Source organism: Porites lutea, chromosome 11 (genome assembly GCF_958299795.1).
Source record: "Porites lutea chromosome 11, jaPorLute2.1, whole genome shotgun sequence".
In the NCBI taxonomy this organism is placed as follows: Eukaryota; Metazoa; Cnidaria; class Anthozoa; order Scleractinia; family Poritidae; genus Porites; species Porites lutea.
Window position 1 is genome coordinate 625,248 of NC_133211.1, and position 7,918 is coordinate 633,165.

A 7,918-nucleotide genomic window follows, 5' to 3' on the forward strand; every position below is an offset into this window, starting at 1 on the left:
GGGGCTTACAAGGGGTGACAAGGGGTGAAAAGGGGTTACAGGGGGTTACAAAGAATTTTAAAAACGTTTTCGAAACTAGAACTTTCCTAGATACTTTTTCTAGGTCTATTTTGCATAAAAATCAAAGTTGAACAAATCTCAATTTTTTGACCAAAACGATGGATTAACCCCTTTGGAAAAATTCTAAGTTTGCGTTTTTCATAAACAGTTGTTTTTATAGTCTTTACAGCTTTCTTTTTTATCTAAAACGTAAGCAAACACTTTTCGTCGATCTATTTTTGATAAACACAAAAGATGAAAAAACTTCAACTTTTTGACCAAAATCATGGACTATCCCCTTTGCAAAAATGTCAATTTTGCCTTCTTTTTAAATCCATGTTTATATTGTCTAGAAAGGCTCCTTTTCTAACGAGAACGTCTCCAAATACTTTTTCTGGGTTTATTTTGCATGAAACGAAACGTTAACAAACTTTAAAATTTTTCACCAAAACCAAGGACTAACCCCTTTGGAAAAATGCCAATTTTGGGGGTTTTTAAAATCGATGTTTTGGCTGTTCAGAAAGGCTTGATTGCTATATAAAACGTCGTAAATCGTTTTTTCACGATTTATTTTGGCGATCTATGACATGGAAATACAGGGGTTACAAGGGTAACTGTGCGTTACAAGGGGTTACAGGGGGTTACAAGGGGTTACAAAAAGTTACGAGGAGTTACAATAGGTTACAGGAGATTACAGGGGGTTACAAGGGGTTACAACGGGTTACAGGGGTTTACAAGGGGTGACAGGGGGTAACAAGGGGTTAGAAAGGATTAAAGAAACTTTTTTCTAACTAGACGGTTCCCAGATACTTTTTCTTGGTCTATTTTGCATAAAAATCAAAGTTGAAGAAACCGCAAATTTTTGACCTTAACGATGGACTAACCCCTTTGGAAAAATTCAAAGTCTGCGTTTTTCATAAACAGTTGTTTTTATAGTCTTTAAAGTGTTTTTTTTATCTAGAACGTCAGCAAGCACTTTTTCTCGATCTATTTTTGATAAACACAAAAGATGAAAAAACTTCAACTTTTTGACGAAAATCATGGAGTATCCCCTTTGCAAAAATGTCAATTTTGCCTTCTTTTTAAATCCATGTTTATATTGTCTAGAAGGGCTCGTTTTCTAACGAGAACGTCACCAAATACTTTTTCTGGGCGTATTTTGCATGAAACGAAACGTTAACAAACTTTCAAATTTTTCACCAAAACCATGGACTAACCCCTTTGAGAAAATGCCAATTTTGCGGGTTTTTAAAACCGATCCTTTGGATGTTCAGAAAGGCTTGATTGCTATATAAAACGTCGTGAATCGTTTTTTTACGATTTATTTTGGCGATATATGACATGGGAATACCGGGGGTTATAAGGGGTAACTGTGGGTTACAAGGGGTTACAGGAGGTTACAAGGGGTTACAAGGGGTTACATGGGGTTACAAGGGGTTACAAAGGGTTACAGGGGGTTACAAGGGATTACAAAAGGTTACAAGGAGTTCAATAGGTTACAGTAGGTTACAGGGGGTTACAAGGGGTTACAACGGGGTACAGGGGCTTACAAGGGGTGACAGGGGGTAACAAGGGGTTAGAAAGGATTAAAGAAACTTTTTTCTAACTAGACGGTTCCCAGATACTTTTTCTTGGTCTATTTTGCATAAAAATCAAAGTTGAAGAAACCGCAAATTTTTGACCCAAACGATGGACTAACCCCTTTGGAAAAATTCAAAGTCTGCGTTTTTCATAAACAGTTGTTTTTATAGTCTTTAAAGTGTTTTTTTTATCTAGAACGTCAGCAAGCACTTTTTCTCGATCTATTTTTGATAAACACAAAAGATGAAAAAACTTCAACTTTTTGACGAAAATCATGGAGTATCCCCTTTGCAAAAATGTCAATTTTGCCTTCTTTTTAAATCGATGTTTATATTGTCTAGAAGGGCTCGTTTTCTAACGAGAACGTCACCAAATACTTTTTCTGGGCGTATTTTGCATGAAACGAAACGTTAACAAACTTTCAAATTTTTCACCAAAACCATGGACTAACCCCTTTGAGAAAATGCCAATTTTGCGGGTTTTTAAAACCGATCCTTTGGATGTTCAGAAAGGCTTGATTGCTATATAAAACGTCGTGAATCGTTTTTTTACGATTTATTTTGGCGATATATGACATGGGAATACCGGGGGTTATAAGGGGTAACTGTGGGTTACAAGGGGTTACAGGAGGTTACAAGGGGTTACAAGGGGTTACATGGGGTTACAAGGGGTTACAAAGGGTTACAGGGGGTTACAAGGGATTACAAAAGGTTACAAGGAGTTCAATAGGTTACAGTAGGTTACAGGGGGTTACAAGGGGTTACAACGGGGTACAGGGGCTTACAAGGGGTGACAGGGGGTAACAAGGGGTTAGAAAGGATTAAAGAAACTTTTTTCTAACTAGACGGTTCCCAGATACTTTTTCTTGGTCTATTTTGCATAAAAATCAAAGTTGAAGAAACCGCAAATTTTTGACCCAAACGATGGACTAACCCCTTTGGAAAAATTCAAAGTCTGCGTTTTTCATAAACAGTTGTTTTTATAGTCTTTAAAGTGTTTTTTTTATCTAGAACGTCAGCAAGCACTTTTTCTCGATCTATTTTTGATAAACACAAAAGATGAAAAAACTTCAACTTTTTGACGAAAATCATGGAGTATCCCCTTTGCAAAAATGCAAATTTTGCGTTCTTTTTAAATCCATGTTTATATTGTCTAGAAAGGCTTGTTTTCTAACGAGAACGTCTCCAAATACTTTTTCTGGGTGTATTTTGCAAAAAACAAAACGTTAAGAAACTTTGAAAATTTTTGACCAAAACTATGGACTAACCCCTTTGGAAAAATGTCAATTTTGTGGCTTTTTGAAACCGATGTTTTCGTTGTTCAGAGGCTTGTTTGCCATATAAAACATCGAAAATCATGTTTTTACGAATTTTTTTCGCGATCTATTACATGGGAATACAGGGGGTAACAAGGGGTGAAAAGGGGTTACAGGGGGTTACAAAGAATTTTAGAAACGTTTTTCTAACTAGAATGTTCCTAGATACTTTTTCTTTGTCTATTTTGCATAAAAATCAAAATGGAAGAAATCTCGAGTTTTTGACCAAAACGATGGATTAACCCCTTTGGAAAAATTCTAAGTTTGCCTTTTTTATAAACAGTTGTTTTTATAGTCTTTAAAGGCTTCTTTTTCATCTAGAACGTAAGCAAACACTTTTTGTCGATCTATTTTTCATAAACACAAAAGATGAAAATACTTCAACTTTTTGACGAAAATCATGGACTATCCCCTTTGCAAAAATGTCAATTTCGCCTTCTTTTGAAATCCATGTTTATATTGTCTAGAAAGGCTTGTTTTCTAACGAGAACGGCTCCAAATACTTTTTCTAGGTGTATTTTGCATTAAAAAAAACGTTAACAAAGTTTCAAATTTTTGACCATAACCATGGATTAACCCCTTTGGAAAAATGCCAATTTTTGGGTTTTTGAAACCGATGTTTTCGTTGTTAAGACGGTCTTATTTGCTATATAAAACGTGGAAAACCGTTTTTTCACGATTTATTTTGGCGATCGATGACATGGGAATACAGGGGGTTACAAGGGGTGACAATGGGTGAAAAGGGGTTACAAGGGGTTACAAGGGGTTACAGGGGGTTACAAGGGGATACAAGGGGTTACAGGGGGTTACAAGGGGTGACAGGGGGTAACAAGGGGTTAGAAAGGATTAAAGAAACCTTTTTCTAACTAGACGGTTCCCAGATTCTTTTTCTTGGTCTTTTTTGCATAAAAATCAAAGTTGAAGAAACCGCAAATTTTTGACCAAAACGATGGACTAACCCCTTTGGAAAAATTCAAAGTCTGCGTTTTTCATAAACAGTTGTTTTTATAGTCTTTAAAGTCTTTTTTTTATCTAGAACGTCAGCAAACACTTTTTCTCGATCTATTTTTGATAAACACAAAAGATGAAAAAACTTCAACTTTTTGACCAAAATCATGGACTATCCCCTTTGCAAATATGTCAATTTTGCGTTCTTTTTAAAATTCATGTTTATATTGTCTAGAAAGGCTTGTCTTCTAACGAGAACGTCTCCAAATACTTTTTCTGGGTGTATTTTGCATAAAACGAAACGTTAACAAACTTTCAAATTTTTGACCAAAACCATGGACTAATTCCTTTGGAAAAAAACCAATTTTGTGGGTTTTTGAAACCGATGTTTTCGTTGTTCAGAAAGGCTTGTTACCTATATAAAACGTCGAAAAATTTTTTTTCACGATTTATTTTGGCGATCTATGACATGGGAATACAGGGGGTTACAAGGCGTTACAAGGGGTTACAAGGGGGTTACAACGGGTTACAAGGGGCTACAGGGTGTTACGAGGGGTGACAGCGGGTGACAAGGGGTTAAAAAGGATTATAGAAACTTTTTTCTAAGTAGAAAGTTCCCAGATACTATTTCTTGGGCTATTTTGCATAAAAATCAAAGTTGAAGAAATCTCAAATTTTTGAACAAAACGATCGTGTTTTTTATAAACAGTGATTTTGACAGCAACCATTGATTGTGTAGGTACACCTTACAAACATAAGCCCCCACTTACGGTGGCGCACTTACAAGTCTTGTGTAACCCAGTCATTCTGTAGAAAAAGCTGAGAAACATGGGCTGCACATAACGTGGCCTTCCCTTTAGCGTAGTGTATTCCAGTTATTCTGTACATAGAGCTAACAATCCTAAGCTGCAGTTAAGGTGGCACAACCATAAGTGAAGTATAACTCAGTTATTCTTTAGGTATAGCTGAAAAGACATAGCTTGCTTGTAAGGCACCCATAAGTGTAGTGTAAGCAAGTGACTGTGTGGATAAAGCTTACAAATATGAGCTGCCGTTAAGGACAAACACCCATAAGTTTAAAGTAAGCCATTGATTCTGTCGGTAATGCGTAGAAACATAAACTGCACCTTTAGCGCCGCACCTTTAAGTGTACTGTAACCCAGTGATTCTGTAGGTAGAGTTAACAAAAATAGAGTACACGTAAGATTAGACAATCGTTAGTGTAGTGTAACCCAGTAATTCGGTAGGTAAAGCTTTCCAGCATAGGCTGCACTTAAGGTGGCGCAACCATAACTGTGGTGTAACCCCGTGATTCTGTAGGTGGAGCTTACATTCATAGGCCACACTTAAGGTGGCACACCCTTAAGTGTAGTTTAACCCAGTTGTTGTTTAGGTAGAACTTACAAATATAAGCTGCACGTAAGGTTGCGTTCCCACAACTTTTTTGTAACCCAGTAATGCTGTAGGGAAAGCTTGCAAACATGGGCTTCATTTAAAAGGCACACCCATAGGTGTAGTCAAACTCAGTGATTCTGTGGGTGGAGGTAACAAACACAGGCTGTACTGAAGGTAGGGCACCTAAAAGTGTAGCGTAACCCAGTGACTCTGTAGGTAGAGCTAACAAACATAGGCTGCAATTAAGGTTGGGCTATGTTTTTGAGTTTTTGTGAGTTATGGGTGGGCCACCTTACATGCGGCCAATGGTTGTAAGCTTTACCTACTGAATTACTGGGTTACACTAAACTTATGGGGGTGGAACCTAAACTACAGCCTACACTAAACTCTACCTACAGAGTCACTAAGTTACACTACACTTTTGGGTCTCCAACCTTAAGTGAGCATAGGTTTGTTAGCTCTGCCTGAAGAATCGGAGGGTTACACCACACTTATGGGGGCGCCCCTTTAAGTGCAACCTATATTTGTAAGCTCTACCCACAGAATCACTAGTTCACATTACATCTATGGGTGCGCCACATTAAGTGCAGCCTATGTTTGTTAGCTCTTGCTACAGAATAACTAAGGTACACTACACTTATGGGTGTGCCACCTTAATTGCAGCCTATGTCTGTAAGCTTTACCTAGAGCGTCATCTGGTTACACTACACTTATGGGTGCGCCACCTTAAGTGCAGCTGATGTTTTTAAGCTCTACCTACAGAATCACTCGCCTACACTACACTTTGAGGTTTTTAACCTTAAGTGCAGCCTATGTGTGTTAGGTGTACCTTCTGAATCGCTAGGTTACACTACATTTATGGGTGTGCCACTTTAAATGCAGCCTTTGCTTGTAAGCATTACATGGAGAATCACTCGGTTACACAACACTTATGGGTGTGCAAACTTAATTGCAGCCTATCCTTGTAAGCTCTTTCTTCACAATTACTGGGTTACACTACACTTATAGGTCTCCAACCTTAAATGAAGCCTATGTTTGTTAGCTCTAAACACAGAATCACTGGGTTACACTACAGTGAAGGGTCACCACTTTAAGTGCAGCTTATATTTGGAAGCTCTGCTTATTAAATCAGTGGGTTCCACTAAACTTATGGATGCACCACTTTAAGAGCCGCCTATGTTTGTAAGCTCTACCTACAGAATCACTCGGCTACACTACACTTATAGGTTTTTAACCCTAAGTGCAGGCTATGTTTGTTAGGTCTATTTACTGAATTACTTGGTTACGCTACACTTATAGGTGAACCACCTTAGTTGCAGCCTTTGTTTCTAAGAATTACCTAGAGAATCACTGGCTTACACCAGGCCTATGGGTTTGCAACCTTTATTGCAGCCTATCTTTGTAAGGTCTACCTACACAATTACTGGGTTACACTACAGTGGTAAAGGTTACAAACATAGGATTTAATGGAGCCGAAACCAATTGTGGAATTGCACGCATTTAATGCATCCTACTGATGAACAGTTGCGACAGGTAGAGATATTTTTTTTAATAACTAAGATAATTTGCAGTCTGTCTACTTTGAATAGGCTCCAATGAAGGTGGAACACCCATAAATTTAGTGTAACCCATGATTCTTCAGGTGGAGATTACGTCGTCCTGTAGGTAGAGCTTACAAACATAGGCTGTACATAATGTTGGACACCCATAACTGTAGTGTAACCCAGTGATTCTGTAGGTAGAGCTTACAAACAAAGCCCGCTTTTAATGTTGCGCACCCATCAATATAGTGTAACTTAGTGATTCTGTAGGTAGAGCTAACAAACATATGCTGCACTTAAGGTCAGACACCTATAAGTTTAGTGTAACCCAGTAATAGTGTAGGTAGGCCTTACAAACATAGGCTACACTTAAGATGGCACACCCATAAGTGTAGTCTAACTTAGTGCTACTCTAGGTAGAGTTTACACACACATTCTCCACTCAAGGTTGGACAACCATATGAGTAGTGCCATCCAGTAATTCTTTAAGTAGAGCTTACAAACACAGGCTGCAATTAAGGTGTGGAACCCATCACTGTAGTGTAACCAAGTGATTCTGTGGGTAAAGCTTACAAACATAGGCTACCCTTAACGAGGAACACCCATAAGTTTAGTGTAACCCAGTGATTCTGCAGGGAATTTATAAACATAAGCCATACTTAAGGTGGCGTCGCCATAAGTATCGTGTTACCCAGTGATGGTGCAAAAACGGCTCTCGAACATAGGCTGCACTTATGTTGGTCCACCCATAGCTGTAATTTAACCCAGTTATTCTGTACATAGAGCTAACAAAGTTAAGCTGCTTTTAAGGTGGCACAACCATAAGTTTGGTGTAACCCAGTGATTATGTTTTTTAATGCTTACAAACATAAGCCCCACTTAAGGTGGGGTCACCATAAGTAAGGTGTTACCTAGTGATGGTGTAGGAAAAGCGTGGCGCACCCATAAGTGTACTTTTACCCAGTGATTCTGTAGGTAGAGCTTACAAACATAGGCTGCACAAAAGGTTGGATACCCACAAGTGTTGCGTAACCCAGTGATTTTGTACGCAGCGTATACAAACATAGGCTGCTCTTAAGATAGGGCACCGATAAATGTA